General features: G+C 46.1%; 1 long non-coding RNA gene across 1 annotated transcript in view; it reads left to right on the top strand.

The window, feature by feature from the left end:
• The window catches only part of LOC137632002 (uncharacterized), a 230,481-nt gene that overhangs the window by 7,292 nt on the left and 201,614 nt on the right, over positions 1-21,575 (top strand). The window contains exon 2 of the long non-coding RNA XR_011041989.1: positions 9,009-9,095. This is a non-coding gene — a long non-coding RNA (uncharacterized lncRNA). The remainder of the gene's footprint in view (positions 1-9,008; positions 9,096-21,575) is intronic.

Genomic DNA, 21,575 nt, shown 5'->3' with positions numbered 1-21,575 from the left:
GCGGTACAAAGCCAAATATTTCACCATTATTTTTCTTCCTTGCATTATTTTTCTAGGTTCATGACATTCAAGAGGATTTTTTCTACAAAATCCACCTATTTTTATTTACATTTTTTAACATTTGTAGGTAAAAAGTGTATAAAAAAGATGTATAAATTTTATTCGGCGCTCGTTTCACTGTGAGATCAAAGAACCAGGTAGAAATTATGCAAACTAAGTGTGGTATAAAGCGAAAATAAACATCATGTACAGTGGACAAATGCAATGCTTTGCTTCGTCAGTCAGCGGGAGGGGATAATGCCTGAACCAACAGCCAATCGGCAACAAGCTTTCAAACTGTGGTTCAGCTTCATTTGCCAGCTAGGATGAAACAGACTATAGTAGTAGTAGTTATTATCACTAAATACTATTCTTCTATTTTTTTTTTTTAGATAGACCAAGAATATTCATATTTGTAGGCATAAAACTTTTATTTTTCCAAGAAACTGTATATTTGGTATGGTACTTGTATTACAGTGTATGAATTCTTATTCAAAATATTTCAAAGTATTATAATGATCATGCACAAAGTAATTGCGAACATACACACATGCATGGTATGTTGTAAACTGAAATGGTAAGTACTTGAGTGATCTACTTGTACAGTCACAGGAGCCGCCAAATATGCATTAATGATTGGTTAATGATATCCAAGCCAAAGATATAGTACAGTATAGAATTTTGCCTATTTTTGCCATACCCGAATTGTAATACCGTACTGTATTTTAATCAAATTATCACACCTTAACTCCGTACTCTTTGTACACTATACTGTACTATAGACTAAGTATCAAGAGTGCAGTACTGTAATGCCAACCTTGATCTAAACAAAGGTTTACAGTACAGTACACAGATTCAGCCTTTCCCCAAAAAATTTTGTCACTTATGCTTTTCCGTTTTTTAACTATGAACACACTTATTATAAAATTTCTCGGGCTGTGGTCAGTCGTATCTATTCCTTCTCCATAATACATCTGTACTCACTTGTTGCCATCATTAAGTACTTAGTTATATATAAGCCAAACCCAAAGGTTAGTATGGCAGAGAGTTCAAAATGTTAATGTACAGTATAGAATTTTGCCTTATTTTCTTTATTGTCCTGAATTAGACCTTACCATCCTGGGATAAAATTATCATATAGTAATTCTGTGCCATTTATATAAACTAAATATCAACAGCACAATACATTAATGCCAGGCTTGCTCCAAGCCAAGCCATGCACAGAATTAATATTTCTCCCCAAAAATTCTCTCACTTGGTGTTTTCCATTCCTTAACTATAAACACACTATTACTGTACAAATTTTCTACGGTTTCGTTCAGTCTTACCCATATTTCCGCCCTAATACATATGTACTCGCCTACTGTATAGCCATTAGTAATTGCTTAGTGATATATCAAAACTAAACTTATAGTATGGTACAGAAACAAAAAGATATGGTGCAATAGAGAATTTTTCAATATTAATCTTACCCGATGATCATGTAGCTGTCAACTCCGTTGCCCGACAGAAATCTACGGACGGGATACGCCAGCGATCGCTATACAAGAGGGGGGTGTACTCACCAGCGCCATCTGTGGTCAGGTACTCCAGTACTTCTTGTCAACACCACCTCAATTTTTCCTCTGTCGTGCCGCCGGCAAGACCTACATGGATACGCTGTTGATTTTGGAGTCTTTGTTCACGGTTTTGGTGAAGTATTTGCTCTAAAATTTAGCCTTCGCTATACAGGAAGCTTTTCCCTTAGCTTAGATAGCTTTTGGAATTAAATTGATTTATTGGTTAACGATCTTTGCTTTACTTTGGAATTCCCCCTTGACTGTTCTCTAAATTCAAGATGTCCGACCACTCTCAAGCTCCTAAAATTAGGCGATGTAGTGTTAGGACTTGTAATAGGCGTCTTCCGAAGGCCTCTGTTGATCCTCACACCGTTTGTTCCGACTGTAGGGGAAAATCCTGTCAGTTGGAAGATCGATGTGGGGAATGTGCTGGGCTTTCGGAATTAGATTTTAATGAATTCCTCAATGAATTCCTCAAGTATACGACTAGGTTAGAGAGGGAGAGAGTTAGGAGGAGTTCTTCTCGCTCTTTGGTTTATTCCTCCCCCCATGATCCTCAACCTTTTCCTTCCCCTGTAGTGGTGACCCCCGAACCTACTACGAGTGCTCAGCCTGATATGTCGGATATGTTACGTGCCATTCAGGCTCTTGGTGATAAGGTGGAGTCTTTAGTGAGTGACCACAATCTTCTCTTGGCAGATGTCAAGGAACTTAAAGTGAAAAGTGCAGTGGGAAGTGTTAGTGCCAGTGCTGTGCCTAGTGTCAGTGTCAGTGTTGCGCATGAGGATACTTCTGTGCGTGCCAGTCGTCCTCCCAGACCTCTTGCAAGCTCCCAAGCCCAGGGCAGAAGCAACGTCGAAGGGCAAAAGGGTTCGGTAGGCCTTGATCGGCGCACAGTTGTATCCTCAGTGGTTGCGGGCGTATCTGATAGAGATCGTCACTTCCACTCCCAGACGATTGAGCCCTTAAATTCCTCGTCTGCGGAAGAAGTTTCCAGGAGGAAACGCTGGACCCAGGTCTCACGACCTCTTAAACGTAAGGTCCCGTCCGAGCGAGTCCAACGGCCCAGGTGTAGCCACTGGGCCAGTTCGGACTCGCCGCAGTCATCTGATAACTGCACACCTCCTAAGAGAGGTAAAGCGATGCCTCAACAGGCCTCTGCTCCAGCTTCTGTTGATCCCAAGTTGTCTATGCTGCAGACAATGCAGTCTCAGCTTGCGGTTTTGATGCAGGAGTTTCAGGCAGAGAAGGTTAGCACACCTCCTCCTGCGAGCGCTCCTCCACCTCTGCGCAGTCCACCCTGCCAGACGTATGATGTTGAGGCTCCTCCTGCTTCCATGCGTGAGCTGCCGCATTGGGAGTTGCCAGGTACCAGCGCTATGCAGCAACCTCCTCTTTCCTTGAGGCAGGAGCCTCTTGCTATGCGGCAACCTCCTCAACCCTTGAGGCAGGAGCCTCATGCTATGCGGCAACCTCCTCTACCCATGAGGCAGGAGCCTCATGCGTTGCGGCAACCTCCTCTACCCATGAGGCAGCAACCTCATGCTATGCGGCAACCGCCTCAACCCTTGAGGCAAGAGCCTCTCTCTGCGCAGCAACCTCCTCAACCCTTGAGGCAGACGCAACCCTTGAGGCAGGAACCTCATGCTATGAGGCAGCCTCCTCAACGCATGCAGCAGCCGCATTCTTCGCAGCATGAGCCTCTTCCCATTCAACATGAACCGCATACCATGCAGCATGAGCCTCATGTCTTACAGCATTCGCTTCTGACCACACTTGCTCCTCAGACCACCGCAGAACCTCCTTCACCCCAGCCTCATGACTTTGTCATTGCCAGCCCTCATCCTCTTCAACAGAGGCGTGATGATGGATCCGCAAGTGCGCATGCACCCGTTCTACAGGATTCAGCCATTCAGCATGCCGCTATACCGTTACCTCTCGCTTCTCAACTCTCAGGAGATGAGGTTTCTGAGGATGAAGCTGCTCACCTGGATGATCCTTCTTCTGATGTGGAGGAACACAAGTCTTCGCCACCTTCCTTAGACTTTCGTAAGGTCCTGGCTCTATTCAGAGAGTTATACCCTGAACACTTCGTTTCTGCAACCCCTCGTTCTCCTCCATCCGAGTTTTCTATAGGCATGCAGCCTATTACGTCTGCCTACACCAAGCTTGTCCTCGCCAGATCATCAAAGAGAGCTTTGAGGGTTTTAGGGGATTGGTTGCAGTCCAGGCAGCAACTGGGAAGGACATCTTTTGTGTTTCCTCCTCCTAAGCTGGCTTCTAAGTTGGGCGTCTGGTATGCCACGGGAGAGGAACCTGGCTTGGGGGTCCCTGCCTCTGCCCAGGCCGACTTCTCAAGTTTGGTTGACTCTCCCCGTAGGTCGGCTATGAGACGCTCGAAGGTCTGCTGGACTTTTTCTGATCTGGACCACTTGTTGAAGGGAGTCTTTCGCGCCTTCGAAATTTTTAATTTCCTCGATTGGTGCCTGGGGGCCTTAAGCAAGAAGACTGCCCCTTCTGACAAAGACTCGGCCATGCTGATCATGTCCTGTATGGACAGAGCAATTCGCGATGGTTCTGGCGAACTTGCTTCTATTTTTGTCTCAGGAGTCCTCAAGAAAAGGGAACATCTATGCTCCTACTTATCTACTGGTATCACCCCTTGCCAGAGGTCACAGTTGCTGTTTGCTCCTCTCTCCAAGTTCCTGTTTCCGGAGGAGCTAATCAAGGAGATGGCTGCGGCTCTTATCCAGAAAGATACGCATGACCTCATGGCCTCTTCAGCACGTAAGGCTAAAACCGTACCTTCAGTGCCGAGATCTTACCGCACCCCTGTGGCTGATACACCTGCTACCAGATTCATTCCGCCCTTTCGTGGCAGAGCCCCCAGCCGAGGAAGTTCCCGTGCAGACAGTCACCGGGGCAAGTCCAAGAAAGGTGCCAAGTCCACGAAAAGCAAGCTTTGACTTCCCTCCTCTCCAGACAGCTGTAGGAGCCAGACTCAAGACCTTCTGGCAAGCCTGGGAAAGAAGAGGTGCAGACGCTCAGTCTGTCAAGTGGCTAAGGGAGGGTTACAGAATTCCGTTCTGCCGCAATCCCCCTCTGACCACATCTCCCATCAACCTCTCTCCCAACTACAAGGAGAAGGACAAGAGGCTAGCGTTACATCAAGAGGTGTCGCTCCTGTTACAGAAGGAGGCAGTGGTGATAGTCCGGGACCATCAATCCCCGGGCTTTTACAACCGTCTCTTCCTGGTGGCCAAGAAGACAGGAGGTTGGAGACCGGTGCTGGACGTCAGTGCGCTCAATGCTTATGTCACCAAGCAGACGTTCACAATGGAGACGACGAAGTCGGTCCTAGCAGCGGTCAGGCAGGAGGACTGGATGGTCTCGTTGGATCTGAAAGACGCCTACTTTCACGTTCCCATCCATCCAGACTCCCAACCTTTTCTGAGATTCGTCTTTGGAGAGGTTGTGTACCAGTTCCAAGCCCTGTGCTTTGGCCTAAGCACGGCACCTCTTGTGTTTACGCGACTGATGAGGAATATTGCGAAATTCCTTCACTTGGCAGACATCAGAGCCTCCCTTTATTTAGACGACTGGCTTTTAAGAGCCCCCACAAGTCGTCGCTGTCTGGAGAGTCTCAGATGGACTTTGGATTTGACCAAGGAACTGGGTCTCTTGGTCAATTTAGAGAAGTCCCAGCTCGTTCCTTCCCAAACCATCGTTTACCTGGGAATGGAGATTCAGAGTCGAGCTTTTCGGGCTTTTCCGTCGGCCCCAAGAATCAACCAAGCCCTAGAGTGCATCCTGAGCATGCTGAAGAAGAACCGATGTTCGGTGAGGCAGTGGATGAGTCTAACAGGGACCCTTTCATCGCTAGCCCTGTTCATCGAGTTAGGGAGACTCCACCTCCGCCCCCTTCAGTACCATCTAGCAGCTCACTGGAACAAGGATATGACGCTCGAGGCGGTCTCTATTCCTGTTTCCAAAGAGGTGAGGGCTACTCTAATGTGGTGGAAGAACAACATTCTTCTCAAGGAGGGTCTCTCATTAGCTGTTCAGACCCCCGACCTTCATCTCTACTCGGACGCATCAGACTCGGGCTGGGGCGCGACATTGGACGGACAGGAATGCTCGGGGACATGGAACCAGGAACAGGAAACGCTTCACATCAATTGCAAGGAGTTGTTGGCAGTTCATCTGGCCTTAATGAACTTCAAGTCCCTCCTGCTAAACAAGGTGGTGGAGGTGAACTCCGACAACACCACAGCCTTGGCGTACATCTCCAAGCAGGGAGGGACTCATTCGAGGAAGCTGTTCGAGATCGCAAGGGACCTCCTCATTTGGTCAAAAAGTCGAAAGCTCACTCTGGTAACGAGGTTCATTCAGGGCGATATGAATGTCTCGGCAGATCGCCTCAGCAGGAAGGGTCAAGTCATCCCCACAGAATGGACTCTTCACAAGAACGTGTGCAACAGACTTTGGGCCCTGTGGGGTCAGCCAACTATAGATCTGTTCGCTACCTCGATGACCAAGAGGCTCCCATTGTACTGTTCCCCGATTCCAGACCCGGCAGCAGTTCACGTGGATGCTTTTCTGCTGGATTGGTCCCACCTCGACCTGTATGCATTCCCGCCGTTCAAGATCATCAACAGGGTTCTTCAGAAGTTCGTCTCTCACGAAGGGACACGGCTGACGTTGGTTGCTCCCCTTTGGCCTGCAAGAGAATGGTTCACAGAGGTACTGCAATGGCTGGTCGACGTTCCCAGGACTCTCCCTCTAAGAGTGGACCTTCTACGGCAACCTCACGTAAAGAAGGTACACCCAAGCCTCCACGCTCTTCGTCTGACTGACTTCAGACTATCGAAAGACTCTCTAGAGCTAGAGGCTTTTCGAAGGAGGCAGCCAGAGCGATTGCCAGAGCAAGGAGGATATCCACTCGCAGAGTCTATCAATCTAAGTGGGAAGTCTTCCGAAGCTGGTGCAGAACCAATGCAGTTTCCTCTACCAGTACCACTGTAACCCAAGTTGCTGACTTCCTGTTACATCTTAGGAATGTTAGATCTCTATCAGCTCCTACGATCAAGGGGTACAGAAGTATGTTGGCAGCGGTTTTCCGCCACAGAGGCTTGGATCTTTCCTCCAACAAAGATCTGCAGGACATCCTTAGGTCTTTTGAGACCTCTAAAGAACGTCGGTTGTCCACTCCAGGCTGGAATCTAGACGTAGTCCTAAGGTTCCTTATGTCATCTAGATTTGAACCTCTCCAGTCAGCCTCTTTCAAAGACCTCACTCTCAAAACTCTTTTCCTCGTCTGCCTTGCAACAGCCAAAAGAGTAAGTGAGGTTCACGCCTTCAGCAGGAACATAGGTTTCACATCTGAAACGGCTACATGTTCCTTACAGCTCGGTTTTTTGGCAAAAAATGAGCTTCCTTCACGTCCTTGGCCTAAATCGTTCGAAATACCTAGCCTTTCCAACATGGTGGGTAACGAACGGGAGAGAGTACTTTGCCCTGTCAGAGCTCTTAAGTACTATCTTAAAAGGTCAAAACCCTTGCGAGGACAATCAGAGGCCTTATGGTGTGCTATTAAGAAACCTTCGCTGCCTATGTCTAAGAACGCAGTTTCTTACTACATAAGGCTTCTGATTAGAGAAGCTCATTCTCACATGAAGGATGAAGACCTTGCTTTGCTGAAGGTAAGGACACATGAAGTGAGAGCTGTGGCTACTTCAGTGGCCTTCAAACAGAACCGTTCTCTGCAGAGTATTATGGATGCAACCTATTGGAGGAGCAAGTCAGTGTTTGCATCATTCTATCTCAAAGATGTCCAGTCTCTTTACGAGAACTGCTACACCCTGGGACCATTCGTAGCAGCGAGTGCAGTAGTAGGTGAGGGCTCAGCCACTACATTCCCATAATCCCATAACCTTTTTAACCTTTCTCTTGAATGCTTTTATTGTTGTTTTGGGTTGTACGGTGGGCTAAGAAGCCTTCCGCATCCTAGTTGATTTGGCGGGTGGTCAATTCTTTCTTGAGAAGCGCCTAGGTTAGAGGTTGTGATGAGGTCCTTTAGTATGGGTTGCAGCCCTTTATACTTCAGCACCTAAGAGTTGTTCAGCCTCCTAAGAGGACCGCTGCGCTCAGTAAGGAAGACGTACTTATTAAAGGCAGAGTAATGGTTCAAGTCGACTTCCTTACCAGGTACTTATAATTTCATTTGTTATTTTGAATAACTGATAAAAATGAAATACGGGATACTTAGCTTCTTGATTAACATGTATACTGGTTTTCACCCACCCCCCTGGGTGTGAATCAGCTACATGATCATCGGGTAAGATTAATATTGAAAAATGTTATTTTCATTAGTAAAATAAATTTTTAAATATACTTACCCGATGATCATGATTTAATTGACCCACCCTTCCTCCCCATAGAGAACCAGTGGACCGAGGAAAAAATTGAGGTGGTGTTGACAAGAAGTACTGGAGTACCTGACCACAGATGGCGCTGGTGAGTACACTCCCCTCTTGTATAGCGATCGCTGGCGTATCCCGTCCGTAGATTTCTGTCGGGCAACGGAGTTGACAGCTACATGATCATCGGGTAAGTATATTCAAAAATTTATTTTACTAATGAAAATAACATTTTGCCTATTTTTTTTTTATTACCTGAATCATACCATACTGTACTTTAGTAGAATTATTGTACCATAATTCCATCCCTTACATATAATGTACTATTAGACCAAATATCAACGGCACCATACCGTAATACCAGCCTTGCTCCCAGTCCCAACCAAACCATGCCCAAATTCAGAATTTCCCCCAGATAAATTCTCTCCCTTTATTCTTTTCCATTCTCTAACGATAAACACTTTATTACAAACCTTCTCTGCCTTCGCTCAGTCTTACCCATGCAGTACCACCACCCTAATAAATCTGTAGTCGCCTGTTGCCCTTTGTTCAGTGTTACTCATACCACCATCCTAATGTGTCTATGGTAGCCTGTTGCCTTCAGGTTGTCGGCCAAGTTACCGTTGTCTTTTCGCTTAACTTTAGAACTACCTAGACAAATTCAATCTTTTTTACCCTTCTCGTTTATACTGCTAAATACTGTACTGTAATACAAAGCAGAATCCTGTCATTTTTAGGCAATCATTCCTTTTTGTCTGAATATTTTATGAAGTATTGTAATGATTCTAAACAAAACAAGATTTTCTTATGCCATTACTGTGATGAAAGATGATGGCTCTTGAGAATAACACTTTTTGTTCGACATTTGTGATATTTATCTTCATAATATCGATGATCATTACTGGTGATGTTTTACAGGATGTCTCGGCTTGTGCAATCATACATTTTACATATTTCATTATGACGAATCTAATTGTAATTTTTTCTTCAGAATTACTTGCAAGAAGTGTCAAGAACACAGAGTGCCATCAAGCTTTTGGAGATAGGCTAGTTACATGGTCATTGGACATCATTTGTGGTATGTTCAGATTTACCTCCTTTTTATGACCTTATCCTTTTTACAGTATATGTACATTTTCAGGGTATCATTATTATTGTACAATATATAAGAATGATTTTGGATATGATAATGGAACCATATTTTATTTAGTTACTAGTATTTACTTTTGGCTCAGGCCATGTCGTCCTGATGGAAGTTCCTATAGGGTAGCTTCCTTGGGTGTATTTGACTACGGTGATATTCCCAGAGAATTTACCTTAAGGTACCCAGAATTCTAACTCCTGAAGCGAATATCCCTCATTAAATGAACCAGGGATATCGCGTAATATCAGAGGACGTATTCTTGACACGCCACAGAGCAATCTGCACCCCGAACAAAATTAACACTTCGAAGGGGTCAAGTGGCAAGATAACGAAAAACGAGAATGAAAGGTGAGCCGCTAGCAAGGCACCTCTCCTATCTCGCTTCGAGTGCGTACATAGCACCGCCGACGGCGCCATCTGTATTCCTTTTTGCGTAGCTCATCAACTCTGTGTTTTTCCCAGTGTTACTCGCTTATCTTGGATTATTTTCAACCTCGTGATGCTTTCTCCAGCCTCTTCTGCCTCTGGAAAGTTGAGTATTATCTCTATTATGTATAAATGTAAGCTCTTGGTGTTTTTAAGATAATTCGATAGCGATATTTTCGTTACAAGAGCTCTTTCCTACCGGAGGCGTCCTGGACGCTGTCGCTCGCCATGCATGAGTCATTTAGTTAGCCAGAGCGACGTTCCCGGCCGTTATACTATAATAATTTTAGCTATTTAGCTCTACATAGAAATTCTTTATATGATGCTATTAATATTTCCGTTTCGGCGAATGATTTACCGATCCTGGCCTACGCTAGGCTTTGTAGCCTAGACGTCTGGCCCTAGTACTTTCATGCATGATATTCAGATTTCCGAGTGTTTTAAAAAGTTTATTGAAGCTTTAGGCAGTTTTATACATATAAGATATTGTTGATTTTTCAATATTTAACTTAGCCGGTGATTATAATAGCTGCAACTCTGTTGCTCGACAGAAAAACTCTACGGAAAAATTCGCCAGCAATCGCTACACAGGTAGGGGGTGTACTCAACAGCGCCATCTGTCGTTCAGATACCCAGTACTCATTGTAAACAAAGAACTCAATTTTCTCTCTGTCGAGCTATCGACAAGACGCTCTTATTCGCTGTTGCTAAACTGGAGTTTTTTCACAACTAATTGGTGAAGTACTTTATTCTAGTTTTGAGCTTTCGCTATGCAGGTGTTTTATCTTCATCTTAAATCTTGAACTCGTTTTGGATAGATTTAATTATGGTGACAAAGAGAGTATGGACTTTCTTTCACTTTTAAATGGCCGACCCTTCCCTTAGACGGAAGTGTGTTTAGGCTTTTAGTAATTCTTATCACGTTATAGATTTTCCTCTATATATTTTATATCTCTCCGCCTTTATTAGGCCTCTTCGATTAACTTTCCATTTATTATAAACTTATAAAAATAAATTTTAATGTTTTGTTTATATAGACCTTTCCTGAGAGTAGGCGGTCCTAACTTGGAAACCGAAGTTAATCAACGTTGAGCCCTTTATTTCGTAATTAGCTTTTAAAGAGCTAAGGATTTAAAACTTTTTAAATGTAATATTTTATGAAAGTTTTCAAAGATGAACTAACGTTTAGTTTTTTTATGCTACGCAGTTGTTGACGTTCAGGACGTTCAACATGCGCTCTATCGTTACGATAGAGAGAGAGTGTATCACGGTTTCACTTTGCAGTAAGAGTAAATCGATTCTGACGTTTTGTTCATTCTTTCTTAGCTTAAATGTTTTAAATTTCTAATTTAAAGGAACTTTTTATTGAAAAACCTTTCAGTTTTTTTCCTTTAGTCAAATAACATGTTTTTTTTTTGACGAAATATAATTGGGCTCTTCTCTTAGGTGCGAAATCAAGAGAGAAAGAGAGAGAGAGATAGAGACGGAGGGAGAGAGAGGAGAGAAAACGTTCCGTTCAAGTGGGTAACGTTGTTCTCGTGTTACTCGCGTCCCTAGTCGCTGTACGGGGAGGAAGGATAAAACGTTTTTAGGTTTTTATTCTCGTCCCCAGGCTATGTGCGGTGAGAGATTGAAAACGTAGTTATATGAACTAGTGTTTAGTCTCTTTCCCAGCCACTGATTTTTTTATCTTAAAATATGTTTTCTGTTTTTTGCTGGTATTAATGAGCTTGCATAATACGACTGATTTCGCAATTACTACCTTTTAATGAAGGGTAGAATTGCGTGTTTCAGGTAGAAATAAGTGCAAAACAGAAAATCGAAGTGATAAAGTGATATGCGCAAAGTGGTACAGTGTTGCGTCCGAGGCGCAAAGTGTTACAGTGTTGCGTCCGAGGGTTCGTCTGTTCGTGCCTGTCGTTCACCTAGTCCGGGACCTCTTACATGCTCCCAAGCCCAGGGGAGAAGTAATGTCAAACGACTTATGGGTTCGAGAGGCCTTGACCAACGAACAGACGTTTTTCCCTCTATGGTATCGGGTGTATCTTACCAAGATCTCCCCTACCATAAGACGAGAGAGACGTTGTTTCTCCTCGCCATCCGAAGGCTTTTCGCATAAGAAACCTGTCACAAGGTTTCGAAGCCCTTAAGCGAAAGTCAGTCCTTTCAGGACAGGTCCAGCGTCCTGGTTACAACCATTAGGACAGCTCTGACCCTTTGCAGTCATCGGATAACTGCTCGCCGCCTAACAAAAGCGTAACACAGACGTTACCCTCGTCTCTTACCACAACCATTTCCGTTGATCCTTAATGGGTTGTATGGCAAGACATGCAGTATATGCTTGCCTCCCTTATGGAAGACTATTCTACCGATTAGTCCGTTGAGTCTAGCCGTTTATCTCATCGATATCCTGGCTTTCAGCCAACCTAACGTTCCTTTGTGCTTACTGTTGACGTTGGCGTAGCTTAGTCACGTCAGTCAGGTTGTTTAGAACCACACTCGATGCGGTCTTGTGTGGTTTTTCAGCCGCATTTGGACGTTAGGCCACTTGCTGATGCTCCTGTTGACGTTCAAGACGTTCACTAACAATCGGAGTTGACTTGTTTTGACGCTGTGCGTCAACCTCCGCATTCTAGAGTCGTTTTGACTGCTCAGTCTAGGCAGTCAAAGCAGTCTCGAGTGGACGCTGTGCGTCCTCACGCACCTGTTGTGGTTGACAGTTCAGTTGTTGACAGTTCACAGACTGTCAAGCAGTTACATGACGTTGCGTTCTGGTCCGCTACTAATGCACCAGTGAGTGTGGACTCTGCTTGTAAAGCATTGCCACCACGGTAGGTCTCTCCCTTGCTTGAGACTCAGCTTTTATCGGACAAGGTTCCTGTAGATGAGGAAGTTGCTGTTCTCCCTCCTACTGATATTCCCTTGAGGACTCTGTCAGATGGAGAGGAGCCTAAAGCTGCTTAGCCTCCTATGGACTTTAATTAAATCATGATGATTTTTTTTAAGGATCTTCGTCCGGATCTTTTTGTAACTGCTGCTCCTCGTTCGCCTAAACGTCAGAGCTTACACTAGGCCTAGCTACTTCGAAGCCGTTGTTTTTAAGCTAGTGCTCTCTCGCTCTCCTAGAGAGCGTTACGTTGGCTAGGCGACTGGTTTTTCACCAGGAGGAGTTTGGGGGATACAGCCTTTGCTTTCCCTTCTTTTAAACTGGTTTATAGAGCGAGAGTCTGATATGACACGAGAGAAGTTCTCGGCTTGGGAGTTCATGCCTCTGCCCAGATAGACTTCTCAATTCTGGTAGACTCTCCCTGGCACCTAGCCAGGAGACGCTCCAAGTTGTTTACAGGTCAACTTCACAGCTGTTTTCGAGCCTTTGAAGTTTTGCTGTACAATTATGTCACCCATAACAAGGCTTTCAGGGATGGTAAACGGTTCCGCCTCAGTCGCTAACCCCATCTGTTGCCACACCTGCTCCCGTAGACCCTAAATGGGCTTTGCTGCAAGACATGCAGTCCAAGCTTGCGTCCTTGATAGAGGACTTAAATGCGGAGAAGGTTGCTACCGAACCTTCTGGCCAACAACCTTCCAACCGGTCGGTTGTGCGCCCTGTTGACGCTGAGGTAACCTACTCGCGTCTGCCAGTTGAGGTGGTTCCTCCACCGATGCGACCCAGTGTGGGTTGCCAGCCGCACGTTGACGTTAAGCGACGCTCGGAGGTGGTTGTTGACGTTCAGGACGTTCAACAACCAGCAGAGGTGACTTGTTTTGACGCAGTGCGTCAACCTCAGCAACCCGGTAGGGTGTTGACTGCACAACCCAGACGGTCTAGACAGTCTCGGGTTGACGCTGTGCTTCCTCGCGCAATCATGGTTGTTGACAGTTCACAGACTATGCAGCAGTTCCATGATATTGCGTCCGGCTCCGTCACGCATCCACCAGTGCGACCGGACTCAGCGAGCCAGACGTTGCCCACTCCGTTGCCGTTTCCTCATCAGTTTTCGGATGAGGAACCTTCTGATGAGGACGTTGCTGAACAACAAGACGATCAGCCCCCAGAATAGATCAAGCCCTGCTATCCATCCAGAAGATGCTGAAGAAGGAACGCTGCTCAGTCAGGCTGTGGATGAGTCTGGTAGGGACGCTGTCATCCGAGGAACAATTTGTGTCACTAGGAAGACTACACCTCCGTCCTCTTCAATACCATCTAGCTTTTCACTGGAAAAAGGACAAGACGTTAGAAGCGGTCTCGATCTCGGTTTCCGAAAAGATAAAGTCTTGTCTGACTTGGTGAAAGGACAATATCAACCTAAGAGAGGGTCTTCCCCTGGCTGTTCAGACTCCCAACCACGTTCTCTTCTCGGACGCATCGGACGTAGGCTGGGGTGCGACATTAGACGGTCGGGAATGCTCGGGAATATGGAACTCGAGTCAAAGGACAATGCATATCAACTGCAAGGAGCTACTGGCAGTACGTCTGGCCTGGAAAAGCTTCAGGTCTCTCCTTCAAGGCAAAGTGGTGGAGGTGAACTCGGACAACACCACGGCTTTGGCGTACATCTCCAAGCAAGGAGGGACCTACTCTCTGACGTTGTACGAGATCGCAAGGGACCTCCTCACCTGGTCAAAAGGTCTAAACATATCACTAGTAACGAGGTTCATCCAAGGCAACTTGAATGTCATGGCAGATTGTCTCAGTCGGAAGGGACAAATAATTCCAACAGAATGGACCCTCCACAAGGATGTATGCAAGAGACTTTGGGCCACCTGGGGCCAGCCAACCATAGATCTCTTCGCAACCTCGCTGACCAAGAGGCTCCCAATATTTTGCTCACCAATCCCGGACCCAGCAACAGTTCATATAGATGCCTTTCTCCTAGATTGGTCACATCTAGATCTATATGCATTCCCTCCGTTCAAGATTGTCAACAAGGTACTGCAGAAGTTCGCCTCTCACGAAGGGACAAGGTTGACGCTAGTTGCTCCCCTCTGGCCCGCGAGAGAATGGTTCACCGAGATACTTCGATGGCTAGTAGACGTTCCCAGAACACTTCCCCTAAGGGTGGACCTTCTACGTCAGCCACACGTAAAGAAGGTACACCAAGGCCTCCACGCTCTTCGTCTGACTGCCTTCAGACTATCGAAAGACTTTCGAGAGCTAGAGGCTTTTCGAAGGAGGCAGCCAGAGCGATTGCTAGAGCAAGGAGAACATCCACCCTTAGAGTCTACCAATCGAAGTGGGAAATCTTCCGAAACTGGTGCAAGTCAGTATCCGTATCCTCGACCAGTACCTCTGTAACTCATATAGCTGACTTCCTCTTATATCTGAGGAAAGAACGATCTCTTTCAGCTCCCACTATCAAGGGTTACAGAAGCATGTTGGCATCAGTCTTCCGTCACAGAGGCTTAGATCTTTCCAACAATAAAGATCTACAGGACCTCCTTAAGTCTTTTGAGACCACGAAGGAGCGTCGTTTGGTTACACCTGGTTGGAATTTAGACGTGGTACTAAGATTCCTTATGTCAGACAGGTTCGAGCCGCTACAAATCAGCCTCCCTGAAAGATCTCACCTTAAAGACTCTTTTCCTGGTATGCTTAGCCACAGCTAAAAGAGTCAGTGAGATTCATGCCTTCAGCAAGAACATCGGATTTTCATCTGAAACGGCTACATGTTCTCTACAACTTGGTTTTCTAGCCAAAAACGAGCTGCCTTCTCGACCTTGGCCAAAATCGTTCGATATTCCAAGCTTATCGTATATGGTTGGAAATGAATTAGAAAGAGTCTTATGCCCTGTAAGAGCTCTTAAGTTCTATTTAAAATGAACTAAACCTTTACGAGGCCCGTCTGAAGCTTTATGGTGTTCAGTTAAGAAACCATCTTTGCCTATGTCAAAGAATGCTTTATCCTATTTTATCAGACTGTTGATACGAGAAGCTCATTCCCATCTGAATGAGGAAGACCAAGCTTTGCTGAAGGTAAGGACACACGAAGTTAGAGCTGTCGCAACTTCCGTGGCCTTTAAACAAAATAGATCTCTGCGAAGTATAATGGACGCAACCTATTGGAGAAGCAAGTCAGTGTTCGCGTCTTTTTATCTTAAGGATGTCCAGTCTCTTTACGAGAACTGCTACACTCTGGGACCATTCGTAGCAGCGAGTGCAGTAGTGGGCGAGGGCTCAACCACTACAATTCCCTAATTCCATAACCTTTTTAATCTTTCTCTTGAAATGTTTTTATTGTTGTTTTTGGGTTGTCCGGAAGGCTAAGAAGCCTTTCGCATCCTGGTTGATTTGGCGGGTGGTCAAAGTCATTTCTTGAGAAGCGCCTAGATTAGAGGTTTTGATGAGGTCCTGTTGTATGGGTTGCAACCCTTGATACTTCAGATCCTAGGGGTCGCTCAGCATCCTAAGAGGATCGCGAGGCTCCGTAAGGAAGACGTACTTAAAAAGGCAGAGTAATTGTTCAAGTCGACTTCCTTACCAGGTATCTATTTATTTTGTTTTTGTTATTTTGATAACTTCTAAAATGAAATAAAAATTCTTAGCTCATATGATGTAAACATATTTTGCTGGTCTCTACCCACCCCCCTGGGTGTGAATCAGCTATTATAATCACCGGCTAAGTTAAATATTGAAAAATGTTATTTTGATAATAAAATAAATTTTTGAATATACTTACCCGGTGATTATAAATTAAAGGACCCTCCCTTTCTCCCCAATAGAGACGCAGTGGACCGAGGAGAAAATTGAGTTCTTTGTTTACAATGAGTACTGGGTATCTGAACGACAGATGGCGCTGTTGAGTACACCCCCTACCTGTGTAGCGATCGCTGGCGAATTTTTCCGTAGAGTTTTTCTGTCGAGCAACAGAGTTGCAGCTATTATAATCACCGGTTAAGTATATTCAAAAATTTATTTTATTATCAAAATAACATATTTCTTCCAAGATAGTATACGAGAGAGTTTCGGTGATTTAGGTAATCGATTCTCTTCGCGCCTAGGCTAGTTGCCTATGGTGCCCTAGTATACTTTCTCACACTCCCCTGTTGCTCTTTTCTCCTCGGAGAATAAGCGCAATCCCTTTTCCCTCTGTTTAAGCCTTGGGCTTAACTCTAATGGTTTATCCGAATAAATATTTAGATATAACTATATTAGGGTGTTTCTGTTCTTTCCTGTTTCCAGTGAATCTGGCTTCTGGAGGGGGCAGGACATCAGAGTTTTTAGTATGGGTCTGTTTCTTTCTAGTATAGAGAATGAGATTCCTTTGCTAGGCCTAGGGCAGACACAGGAGGCTTAGCCTCCCTAGACCACTTTTGAAGGTTTCTGTACGAGATGATCCCTTCTTGTGATCTAGCAGACTAGTCCAGTGTGGTTGTTCTCGGGTTGAAGGATAAGATCCTTCTTTTCCTGTGAATAACAACACCAAACCTTGTTTTAGTTCTGAGGGAGATGGCAAGTATTGCCGGCCTCCCTCTTAGGATTCCCCCTAGGCTAGGATGAGCTTTCTTGGCTGCGGGGTGATCTTTTACTAAAGCAGAGTTTGTAGGACCCTCTTCCCCCCCTTTCCCCCTCTTTCCTTAGTGATGGCCTAGCCATTACATATCTGTCCGTCGTTCTACATCTGTACCTAGTATAGGTTAAGATGTGGAGATGACTCAGTCCCTTGCCGGCCGGCAAGTTCGTGCCGCCCGGCAAAGGGCTATCTTCTGTAGAGTGTTCCCCAGACCTCCCTTGGTCTCACATCCATGTCTGTCTGTAGAGCCAGGCGGCATTGGATAAATGGAAGCCTGAATTTACATTCTCCCCTTCCTTATGTTCACTCTTTCTGGATTCCGGGCTGTGAGGCAGTGCCGTCAATTATCCTTACATCCATTCTGTCTCTCTTCTTGTGTTTGTACCCTAGCCCGACTGCTGGCCTGAGTGGCCGGCAGCCGGGCAGGTGGAATTTCTTTGGTTCTTTTCTGCTGCCGGCTGGCATTGGTAGCATACCATTGCCGGCCGGCAGTAGAAGCACACCATAAGATCTGCTGGCCGCCACGATTAGCGGCCGGCAGCCGGGTGCTGTCATTTTTTAGTTGCCGGCCGGCACACACATTTGAACCAGCACTCTCCCACCCAATAGTCTAAAGGTAGTATACTTTGGAACTAATTTAAGGTACATGCCGGCCGGCACATACAGTAGCCAGTATTTTTACAGTATAGGATATACTGCATGGAGAAAACTATAGTATAGAATATATTATAACACTAAGTTTTTCCAACACTCTAGTGTTGTCTTGTACAGCCTTTTGTGAAACCGTACAGATGAAGAAAGTGAGTTCTTTCTTTATTAACTATCCAGTATATTGAAATTACTTATTTTGGTGTGAGCTACACCTATTTTTCCTCTGGAAATACCTTATCGGTTACTCTAGAATAGAATAACCATAAAAATTTTATTTTCTGGAAGGTTACAGCAATTGACTGGGCAGGAAATACAAGTGTGTGTCTTTCCTTCTTTTCTTTCTAGCTTAGTTACTTTAAGCTATGTATACTTAACATTAGTTATCCGGTGATATGTTGTTCACTTGATACTCATGGAATTTTCTTCTCTTTACAGGAGGACCATCAGAAGTGTGGGAGTTTATTCTGCAATGTCCGCAGCAAGAACTTCTGCGGACATGATTTGTGTAGGAGGCACGCAGCATGCGCAGTCTCCAAAGGTGATCTCCGGTATTGGGACCCACAGGTATGTACAATTTGCACTAACCTGATTACCGAGGTGTTTTACGCCCCTAAATCGGCAGAGTCAAGGGACTTAGCGAGGGAGAAGCTTCGAACCTGGGTGAGGGGCTTCCAGAAGAATACTTCTGGCCCCTATCTTCCAAGCGAGAAGATAAGGGCTTACCTTTTCCCCAAGGCATCAGCGGATGCAGTGATTCCCCAGTCTCAAGCGGAGATACCGTTGGTTCAGATTCCGGTGGATTCTGAAGTCTCGGACGCCCTGCAAGACATCCAACTGGACGATAGGATGTCTGAGGTATCCGAGTACACTGAAAAAGACCTTCTGGCAGAAGACCAGGAAGAGGAGCTGACCCAAGCTCCGGCCAATGAAGAGGAAGAATTCGACGAGGAGTCGGTTACCCCGGTTCAGGCCCCTGAACCTGTTCCCTCAACATCGTCTGCTATCCCAGAGGATCTGGGAAGGACTCTTTCTTCCATCGTTGGAATGATCCAGCAGATGCAGAAAGAAAATAATGAGAAGGCAGCTGCAATGAAGTTAGAGATGCGAAGATTTGCAGCATCACGTGGGCCCCAGAAGAAGCTCAACGTGAAGGACCTTCCCTTGTGCTCGGATGCCAACCCTTGGAGGTATGCCGAGCACATGCCTATGACGACGGGAAAGATCGTCATCTCGGAGAGATTGGGCTCAGTCTCCGTCGAGGAGGTGGAATTCTGGCCCAGCAAGGAGTCGTACCCGGACTGCTATGTCCGCCTTAGAAGGAACCAGCCTCAAAGGAAGAGACGGAGCCGAAGGAGGTCATAATTTTTGACCACGCTAAAGCTCAGGTCTTACTGTCAAGCTCGCTGAAGGAGAGGGGCTTCACAAACTCAAAGGTACCCGCTTTGAGTAAGAAGCATCCTTCCCTTGTGGCCTCTCCTACTAGAGCCTTTCCCTTCATGGAAAAAGGGTTTAAGGCTGTTCTGAAAGCGGTCGAGGCAGGTAAACCATGCCCCTCCTTGGAGGAGTGTAAACCTCTGTCCTTGGCCTTACCCATAGACCAGAAAGACTGGAAGGACGTCCACCTTACCTTCTCAGTCGGGAAGTTGGAGGCCGATATTGCCGGACGTCAGTTCGGTGAAGACCTCCCGAAGCTGTCTGATTTTCTCTTGCGTAGGGAGCAAGAGACAAAAGAAAGACTTGCCGCCTCAATGTCTCTGCAAACGACTCTAGAGACGATGGCAAGTGACCCCAAGGCTCAAGAGATGTTTATGGTAGTCGCCAAGACACCTCTGGCCACAGTGACGAAGGACCTTTACAGCTTCGTTAAAGCTAGGAGGGCTTGTAGGGAGTTCGTGTTCGCCTCGGCTGCGGTGAGGCACGAGCCAAGGAAACTAATCTCCTCCTGCATTTGGGGCAAAGACCTCTTCCCTAGTGAAGCGGTCAAAGAGGTAGTGGATAAGGCCGCCGCGGAAAATAGAAACCTTCTCCAGAAGTGGGGCCTATCTCTTAAACGAAAGTCTTCCCCGGATGAGGGTCCCCAACCAAAGAAGACGACTAAGAAGCCTAGGCTACCCTCTCGGCCAGCCAAGCCGTACAGACAGCAACAGCAGCAACTTCCTTTGACCGCAGTGCCCCAGATGGTGGCACAAACCCCGACCACGTACCAGTGGGTACCCCAAGCTATTACTACACAGTCTCCGGCATTTAACCCAGCATTCGAAGGGCAGTCTACTACCTTTCGAGCAAGAGCTAGAGGATCAGCCAGAGGTTCGTCTAGACGCCCCTCAAGGGGAAGGGGGTTCAGTGGAGGTCGTGGTCAAGGAGGCAAGGCCTCAGGTCAACAGCAGCAAAAGTGAAATGCTTCCGGTAGGAGGGTGACTCCATCTTTTTCGGGATCGTTGGACCTTCGATCCCTGGGCCCACAGCCTAATCAAGAATGGACTGGGTTGGAGCTGGCACAGCACTCCACCTTTGTGCCCATGATTTTTCCAACACTCTACCCCCGTTCTGGAAGAATACATTCGAGAACTCTTTGAGAAAGTAGTAATCCGAAGGGTAAAGTCCATCAAGTTCCAAGGAAGGCTGTTTTGTGTTCCAAAGAAGGACTCAGAAAAACTTAGAGTCATTCTGGACTTGTCGCCACTCAACAAGTTCATAGTGAACTGCAAGTTCAAGATGTTAACACTGCAACACATAAGGACCTTACCACCCAAGCGGGCATTTACCGTCTCCATAGACTTGTCAAACGCTTATTGGCACATTCCAATCAATCGTCAACTCTCCCCCTACCTAGGATTCAAGCTACAACGAAGACTCTACACCTTCAGAGCCATGCCATTCGGGCTAAACATAGCCCCAAGGATCTTCACGAAGCTGGCAAACGCAGCTCTCAAATAATTACGCCTAAAAGGAATCCAAGTAGTGGCCTACCTGGACGACTGGCTGGTGTGGGCAGCATCCAAGACAGTGTGCACGCAAGCTTCCCAACAGGTGATCCTGTTCCTGGAACATCTAGGCTTCAAGATCAACAGAAAAAAGTCTCGGCTTTCTCCATCTCAAAAGTTCCAGTGGCTGGAAATCCACTGGGACTTACTGTCACACCAACTTTCCATCCCCGTAAAGAAGAGGAAGGAAATAGCAGGTTCTGTCAAGAGACTTCTGGATTCCGAAAGGATATCAAGACGCGAACAGGAGAGAGTGCTGGGCTCTCTCCAGTTTGCCTCAGTAACAGACCCAGTGCTAAGAGCACAGCTAAAGGATGCAACCGGAGTTTGGAGGAAATATGCATCAAACGCGCGAAGAGATCTGATAAGACCAGTACTGACTCGTCTACGTACGCTTCTCAGGCCATGGTCCAAAGTCAAACAACTGAAGAAATCGGTGCTTCTCCAGCCACCTCCCCCCTCTATGATTATTCATACAGACGCCTCGAAGGAGGGATGGGGAGGTCATTCTCACCGGAAGAAGGCTCAAGGAACCTGGTCCAACCTATTCAAGAAATTTCACATAAACTTTCTGGAAGCAATGGCAGTACTTCTTATATTGAAGAAAGTCTCCCCTCGCCGCTCGATCCACATAAGGTTGATACTAGACAGCGAGGTGATAGTGAGATGCCTGAATCGACAAGGATCGAGGTCACCTTCAATCAACCAAGTGATGTTGGCCATCTTCCGACTAGCGGAGAAGAAAAGATCACCTTCAAGGAGTCCGCAATGTGACGGCGGACGCTCTATCCAGGTTCACACCGATAGAGTCAGAATGGTCCCTAGACGCAGGATCATTCTCC

This window comes from Palaemon carinicauda, chromosome 40 (genome assembly GCF_036898095.1).
Source record: "Palaemon carinicauda isolate YSFRI2023 chromosome 40, ASM3689809v2, whole genome shotgun sequence".
Classification (NCBI taxonomy): domain Eukaryota; kingdom Metazoa; phylum Arthropoda; class Malacostraca; order Decapoda; family Palaemonidae; genus Palaemon; species Palaemon carinicauda.
The sequence above is the reverse complement of the archived record's forward strand: the minus strand, read 5'-3'. Positions and strand labels throughout refer to the sequence as shown.